A 9,291-nucleotide genomic window follows, 5' to 3' on the forward strand; every position below is an offset into this window, starting at 1 on the left:
TAAAAACTTAAATATGGACATTAAAAAAAAATATTTCCTTCTAAACTTAATTAATATCAGATTGTAAGAGATGTTTATTGTCAACTATTTTAGTAATAAATTATATGGTAAAAAAAATTTAACTATCACTCTCCATCTATATTTATATATTTAATATAAAAAGCATGGAGTTATTTTTGTTTTTGTACTACACAAAACTATTTATTTCTATCCATGTCCTTGACAATTGCTAAATGCAAATTTCAACTTCACAAGCACTTATTCATTTCAATTTGTTGGTATGCCATATTTCAACATCATAAATGCATTGAAATTATTTGAATAGTTTGTTTTCTTATGCTATTGAAGTTCTTACACATGGCAATACTTAAAACTTCTCATTTTTGGTTGGTGTAGGGCTGGTACTTTGGTGAGGCGGGATGGGGATCCCCGATTCCCTAACCAAAGAAATTACTTGTCATCCCCGTCCCCATAGAGATCTCCACAGAAATTTTTTACTAGCAAACATTATTATTGCATTTTAGTACTTTATTTTTAAATTTTAAATTTTTTTTTTAAAATTTTAATATCAATACAACTATGAAAAATATAAAACCTAATCAACATAGAGCACAACAAACCATCAAACCAACATATAAAAACTTAATAAAATAAAATAAAATAAAATAAATACTCTAAATGGTTGTTAATATAGAACTAAACATCAAATTTGGAATTCATACAAATAAACAATACAATCTATTACATAGACTTAACAAAATTACTCAAAATTTGGAATTTAATACATAGACTTAACTAGTTTATGTGTTTGGTCCAATTACAGTAAAATTAAAGTTATTTGTATCATTACTTATGACTTTGGATTTTTTAATGTTGGGAAAAAATTATATATATACTAATATACATATATAAAATTTCTATCGGGATGGGAAGCCCCACGAGCCAGGGAAAGCATTACACGCCCCCATCCCTGCCCCCATGGGGAGGGAATCGGGGATTCCTCATTTTCATCTGGTCAGATCCCAATAGGATTGGGATGGTGCGGTAACGTAGGCAACACTTGCAAAATAATAATAATAATATAGGTAGATGATGATGTCGCATTTTAATAAATATGACATCTCATAGTATCATTTATGTTAGAGACATGCATTTCATACGACTGGGTCTGGGTGACTTATCAAAAGATTCAAAACTAAGCATGAAAACTAAAAAAAAAAAGTATGAATTATACAAATTATTTTAAAAACATATTTAATTCGATATAACAACAAGAGTTGTCATCAAAATATTTCCATGCACTATGACAAATAAAACGTACTCTTTAATTATATTTTCCAAAGCTTACTGTCATTGAGAATATATAATTTATTCTATTTTATTTTATTTTTTTAGAAAAGAGTAATGCATCATAAAAATTGGAAAGTTTGAAATGCCAAAACATGATGGCATGATGTCCGAGGAAACAAACACAATAATAAAAACTTGGCATGAATATTTGGGATAATACTATTCTTAGGTTTTTTTTTCTTTGTTTTTTTACAAAAGAGATAAATCTTTTGGTAATTAAAAAATGTATGTATGCAAAATTAATACCTCAAACACCCTCCTTTTGAATTATTGAAATCTGCACAAAAAATCTAAATTCTTACATAAGTAGTTATAAATTAACACCCCATATCATATCTCTTCTCAAGCTATACATAAAGACTCAAACATATGGCTTACCTTGCTTTAACGTGTGTAGATCAAGTGTGTATTTTTCTTTGGTATAAGTTTGTCATAGCACCAAAATTTTCATACAAAAGAAGACATAAATCTAGAGATAATGAAATGAGTTGGCAATTCAGTGCAATTAAAGTGCTTGTCTATCTTCGTAAAATATCTTAGTTGTGCTCCCCATTGAGTGGTCCTATTATGTGGGGCTCACATGAGGGAAAGATTTTGTATTAATGTAATTAAAAGCAATAAAGCCACAAAAAAGTTGTCCTATGAGTATGTGAAGATTGCAATCCATTATGTAAAACAAACAGAACTAGTAAGGTAAATTTCATTCAATAAAATTAAAAAAAAAAGTTATTTTAAACTTGTATACAATAATACAATGTTTTTTTAAAAAAATTATAAGATTTTTTTATATACTCATTTGAAAATTGGATTTTTTTTTTCTTTTTTTTTTTTATCTCAATCTTATTTAGTCAGTCATTAAAATAATAATTTGTTAGAATTCAAATCATTTTTTATTCATATACGTTATTTATTTATTTATTTATTGATAAAGACGTCAATAGTCGCTCCATAAGAGGGTTGTCAAAACGATATGTAGGTACGGTGGTGCACTAGTTACAATGCCTTAATCATCCCCTACAAATTTACCATCATTATAAAAAAATTGTAGTTTGCAAATAACATTTTTTAGTTTTAATCTGTTACTAATTCAGTTTGGAAATGGATTAGAAATAGAATTTTTCTGAACGGATTTGCAACGGAACAAAATTTGTTTCTAAATTTTGAAAATAAAAATGGAAATTATTTCATTTCAAATTTGTTTGTAAATTCAAAAACGGAGTTTATTCCTGCTGCAAATCCGTTTCAGAATTTGGAAATGAATTTGCAACAGAATTTGTCCTTTTTTGAATTTGAAAACAAATTTGAAACAAAAAATATTATGTTTTTATTTTTTTTAAATTAAAAACAATGATTTCATTTCAAATCCGTTGCTAAAATTAAAATATAAATATTATATTTAAATAAAATAATCTTTTTTTTATCCATTGCTAATTAGTTTCTAAATCCCTAATAAAAAAATTGTATTTATTTTGATAATTCATATAAATAATACTTGTTCAACTAACATTGTCGACAAATAATGATTCTATTAATTTATATAGATAACAGATGCCCAAAAATATTTGTTTGATAAAAAAATGTTGATAAATAACAAATAAACTACTACTCCTCCAGGTGAGCAATATTATGATAATCACTAGCTGGTTCCTGGTTGTGAGGTTGTTTGTCCAGAGTGAACTGTGAGCGCTTAGGGATCCTGGCCTCAAATTGCATTGTCATAAACTGCACCTAACACATCATCTAGTCACGATACTGATCTCTCTCCTTCCTCATCCCTTGCAGACTGTGCTGAAACTCAATACCAAGGATCCGTTTGTAAGATTGCAAACGGATCATTGATCAGTTTGTATTTTTTAATTTATTATACAAATTTTATTTTATTTTTTAAATTTATCTAATCTATAAATAGTTAATACATATATAAAAATTGTATATTTTAATGTTTTTGAAAAATTATTATACATGTTTATATATTTAAATTCTTATATCTATTTTAATTTTATAAGTATATTAACTCTTTTAAGAAAATTATTATACCTATTTATGGGCTTATTTGGATTAGCTTTTGGAAACCAAGAAGTGTTTTTTTATAAGTTTAACATTTCTTTGTTGAAAAAAAAGTTGTTTGTATTGGTTTTTTAACAAAAACTAAAGCTGTAAAAAAAAAAAGCTGTTTTTAGCTTATTTTTTTTTACAGCTTCTGCTTTTATAGAAAAGCTAATCCAAACACAAAATACAAGGAAATGCTTAACTTACTTTAGAGAAGCACTTTTTTCCGGAAGCACTTCTCTAAAGTGGTGGAAGTGATATGACTTCCACCACTTCCTGTGTTCATTTTACAGAAAGTGCCACTTCTATGAAGTGTCAAGTTTCTCACTTCCTGTGTTCATTTCGGTGTAAGTGGTGTCACTTTTGCAATGACTTCCACAATATGTTCATTTCAACGAAAGTGAGGGAAGTGTATAAAAATAAAAAGATTATAATAAATTTATAATTAAAAATCAGTAAAACTTTATATTTTTAGGAAATCAAATATTTTTAAATTTATAAGAATTTTTATGTTTATATTTTATTTTAATTTTTAAACCACAAGTTTAAATAATTATATACGTTGATATATTTTGATGTTAAACATTATTTATTAAATTTTAATAATGTTCTCTCTTGTGTAAATATTTTAATTTTATTTACTTTAATATGAATTTATTTCTTTTAAATAAACATGACAGGCATATTTTAATTAATCATTGTTTCTCCAAACATGCCCATATCCTTCAAGAGTAAACAATGATCACAATCCCCTTCTCCTTGCAAGATTTCATCATTTCTTTTGTTGCCAGAAAGGATGCATTTCTACCTACATATACCATATCACAAATAATTATTTATAATGCTTAACCAAGCAATGAAATTCTCAAATATAAAAATAATGATAATGGAGAAAACAATCCTGAAAGAAATATCAACTTATTTATAATGCTTAATCAAGTATAAATAGTGAAACAACACATGAAATTTGACAACCAAGCAAAAAACAAAATATAATATAATCATGATTCCATACAAAAAAACATGCAACCAACAACACATGAAATATTTTGAGTTCACAAGTACATAATCCAAATCCATGCAAACATAAAATCCATACAATATTCTTACAAATATAAAAACAAAATAGTAATTGTCTCATTCAAGATTCACTTCCTTCAACGAAAAAGTTTTCCATCCACCACTCCAAAGAACAATCTATGCATTCATGACAAAAACAATAAAGAACTCATTAAGTATATAGGTTTTAAATAAAACAATTTTTGTTGTATGATTAGAAACCAAAAAATACATACCTAGTTTGATGACCTCCTCAAGGGCTAGAGTTTCTCATGGAAGTAATAAAATTATCTATCCATCTTTTCCGGAGAGATGGCTTCCTCAAGTAGAAGTTCTCGGCCTTTTTTTTTTTTGTTGTCGATTAACTTATTGAAGACCATTTCCATATCATCATCATTATAACCTTCCATGTCCCACAACACATCGGTAAGTTTTTCTTTCCATGTACTTTTTCTACTCCTATCTATTGATGCCGCCAACTCACCTATCTTTTCTCCAATGTTTTCTCCTAAACCATTTTCACCATTGGTCCTTGTTCTATGGGTAGCCCTAGCAATGGTCTTATTCCTAGAAGACCTTAGTGCTTCATGTCTTTGATTTCCTGTATCCATAGGTTCACCGTCTAATGGTGTATTAGGTGGAGGAGTACTCTCATCCTCACCCGGCGTACCACCAAATTGGTCGAAGATGGTCCGTGCATGATCACCGGTAGCGTGATCATCTCCAGCAACCAAACATAGCTCATCAAAAAAGGGTATAGGCCTATTTAAATACTCCTTGACTTTTGGTTGCCCCTATGTAAAATGAAAGATAATGAAGTAAATAATAGTGTTAATAATCAAGTCAAACAAAATAAATAAACAAAACAATCATACCTCCACATATGTACGATAGGTCTCATTTTCTAGCACCAACTTCTTTTCTTTGTCATTGCATCCAACACCACTGAGGTTCATAAGCTTTTTAATGTCTTGATATTTTTGTTTTAAAGTGCACATGTGATTCTCCACATTATCGGCATCCATGCAAGCGGCAGGTAACCTACTATTCATAACATTAGCTGCTTCTACAAATGCCTGGTGTTTGAAGGATTTGTCAACTTTTAAGCCACTTCTTACCATGTCTACAAGTAATGGTATCAAAACATTATCCATTTCTTTTGTCAATCTTTTGTTTGGCATTCCTTTTTGCTTCTCACCCTGTGCACCTTCAGTATTGTTCATCCTACAATAACAACGAAAATAGACATTAGGAAAAAAATCCATCCACCAAGTAATGAATAAGCAAACCATTTAGTACAAACATGAAGTTTCACTATTACAAAAATTTACTACAACAGAAACAAAATAAATGTACAAAATACATCCAAATAAGAGTTTTCATAATGGTTCCCCGAAGACACAACCACTTGATATATAGTCATGCCACATGTCATCTTTAATTTTCACATGGAGTTCCATCCATTGAGCTTGTGGCTCACGTCGTTCACCTAAGATGTTAAGCCTCTCATGTATGAGTATTTCATCTTCATCTCGTATGTGTTCTTGTGCCACAATGTCGTCCGGATCAATCTCCCTTACAAAATTATGTAGCACACAACAACCAAGAACAATGTCCACTTGTGTTTTGAAAGGATAGAATGAGCTTGAGTCTACAATCCTAAATTGATTCTTTAAAATCCTGAACGCTCTTTCTATTCTTGTTCTAAGATGAGAATGCCGAAGATTGAATAATTCCTTCGCATTTTGGTGTCTACGGCCTGCTTGTTCTTGTAAATGATATCTTACTTTTCGGTAAGGAGATATGAAACCATGTGTTGTTGTGTACCCGGCATCAACAAGGTAGTATTTTTCTAGCATTAAATAGTAAAGATATTGAGTTCATTTTACGAAAGAATATATGAAAAAATATAACATGTGTTATATTATTAAACTTAGAGGTATATGCAATCCATATGGTGGTGATCGTGATAATGCATCTTTCAAAACCAAGTAGTCATTTGCCAAACCTTCCCAACCGGCACAAATGTATGTAAATTTTAGATCCAAATCACATGTGGCAAGAACATTTTGTGTAATGTCCTTGCGGCCCCAAAATTTACTCATTAGATCTGCACTTACCCTTGTGTCTATATGAGTGCCATCAACAAATCCAATGCAATCCTGAGAGCTAAAAGTTAATTAGGTTGGCCGAATAAAATTATTATTAATTTGAATTTAATGGGAAAGAAATACATCACACCTTGAAAAAGGGATAAAAATTGGGGTTGAATTCTATATCAAGGTGTATTGATGTCTCCGGTTGTTTCACAAGCAAATGTCGGATGCTACAAATATCTTGGAGGATATCATTAAAATATCTTCTCACCATCGCACCTGATCTAATAAAATAAATTTTAATTGCTCTGTTCTTTGCATGGTGCCCGACTATGTGTAAGAAAAGTGCCACTTGTTCCTCTACTGTGATGTGGATGGTATCACTCAAGTGACCACACTCTCTTAATATAGTGCAAAGTCTGAGAAAAGTATCCTTAGACATTCGTATGTATTCAACACAATTATGAATGCCTTCATCTAATATTCAGGCCATGTGTGTGTTTCGATGAATATCTCTAATGAAGGAAGGCTCTCTAGGTAGCATTTGTCGTCTTTGTCGGTTAGACAACATTGTTAAAATGACGGCCATGGTTACGAATATAGCGGTGTCGATGTGGATTAATTCGGATTACTTGTCATTGGCCATTATAAACCTATATTGACATAGAAATATTTTTTTGTGTATTACCATAAGTTTCATATTTATTAAAACATGTCACTAACAAATAATAACCCACGACATCACCCACAGTCAATTATGCAAGAATATTTGTGATTACAAACTAATTAAAAATGAAATAAAATATAACATTCCATTAAACAATTGGATTCATCTAAAAAGCGATTTTAATTAATGTGAAAAGAAAGAGATGGATATATTTGTACCGACAGAATGATATACATTCAATTAAAGTTTTTTTTTTTTGGAAAATAATTTTAGAAAAGAAAATAGTTAAGGATATAATTCTTGTACAGATAGAATGATATGCATATGATGCAAATAAAAATTTTAAATATAGGAATGGCTTACCACTAGTTTGAAAAAATAATTTTTTGTCTAACAACCAAGTGAGTGTAGGCATAAGTTCAACAGAATGACAAAAATAGCACATAAGAACATAAACATTGTTCCGATATCATAACATAGAAATAAAGTAAGGGTGAAAACAGAATGACAAAACATATATTAGGCGTACTAGAAACATTTTTTTTTTTAAAAAAACGTCTCAAAACCTATAATATAATAATTTGGCAGTAGAAGTAGCATAGAACATTGATGTGAATACTGAAATTTCACAGGCTGGTCATTCTAATATGGAGACAATGAAGCAATTTCACATCTGAAACAACAATTCACATCTAGAGAACAACAAACATGGCATTGAAACATTTAAGACCAAATGAGTTTGGTGATTTTGTTCGAGAAAATATAATTTTGGAATCAATCATTTTGTCCGAGAAACAAAAGAATTATGAAACATACAAACTCAAACATCAAAGAACAGATGTAGATATAGATATCAGAAAAAAGTAGTCTCATCATTTAAACATTAGAAAATTATAATTAATAAGCCTGAACAACATAGCATGTGCTATTATGGTGGTTGATAATCTTTTAATTCACCAAATAGCTTGTACCACTTGCGTTCACATATGTGTAAGCAATCACCCGTTTTGTGAATACAAAAAAAATAAAAAAAAACCCATTCGATCGTTGTTTTGCTTACCAATGAGGAGGATATCAAAAGAAAATCAATTACTTGTTAAAAAAAGTTAAACTCTTGTTGTTAAGGCCACCTCTACTTGTTAACTTTTTCTAGAAGAGAACTTTGTAGTTTAAATTTTTAAATAGGGTTTAGAACATCAAAAGTGTAAAGCTTAAGAGAGGGGAACAAAAAGAGAAAAATGTACCATTCAATCGAAGAAGATAAACATATGAGAAAAATACTTTTTTTTTGCTACATCAACCATGTTTTATGAGATTTGACGATTATGCACTTGTCATATAAACAACTGTAGTGTTAACAACGTTTTTTTTTGCTAGTTGGAAACCACAAAGTATTATTCTCCGACCTTAAATAGCAAAAGTGGAAACAATAAGATTTTTTTTAAAAAATTTTCCTAAGAAACTTTGGCCCCACAGTTTGATGCCATCCTTGCCCATGTTGCGTTGAACTTGGTTATATATGGCGGTTTGTTGTGGGGAAGAAGCACCTTCGAAAGTTGTACGCTAAACTCCATATATAATTTAATAATGCCAATATCGGGATTATTTTGTGGCAGTTGAACATCATCCGAACATCTCGGCATTAAGCAATTTGAATGACCGATAGCAAATCTTACCAGATCCCGAAAAAATTTGGGAGGCAGTATTGATACGTGAAACTCCTTGGTTGTCCTCCATCTCAATGCTTTCTTCAATTGATCTCTTTAAAGTTTCGTAAGAGATGTTGTCTTTAACATAAAAATATAATTGATCCTCCGACGAAAATATAATTGTGTCTTTACTTGCAGTGATTGAACCATTGTAGTAAATGAAAACAAGGGAAGTCTCTGCCATTGTTAAAGACAAGAAGAAGTAGTACGGGTGAGTGAGTTGAAAGAGAGTAAATAATGTGCAAGAGTGAAAATGGGCTACTTTGTGCTAAATATTGACCGATGCAGGTTTCACTGTCCTACTTTGTGTTAAATACTTGCCGGTGCAGGTTTGACTGTCCTACTTTGTGCTAAATATTGA

The sequence above is a fragment of the Dioscorea cayenensis genome, chromosome 14, assembly GCF_009730915.1.
Source record: "Dioscorea cayenensis subsp. rotundata cultivar TDr96_F1 chromosome 14, TDr96_F1_v2_PseudoChromosome.rev07_lg8_w22 25.fasta, whole genome shotgun sequence".
In the NCBI taxonomy this organism is placed as follows: Eukaryota; Viridiplantae; Streptophyta; class Magnoliopsida; order Dioscoreales; family Dioscoreaceae; genus Dioscorea; species Dioscorea cayenensis.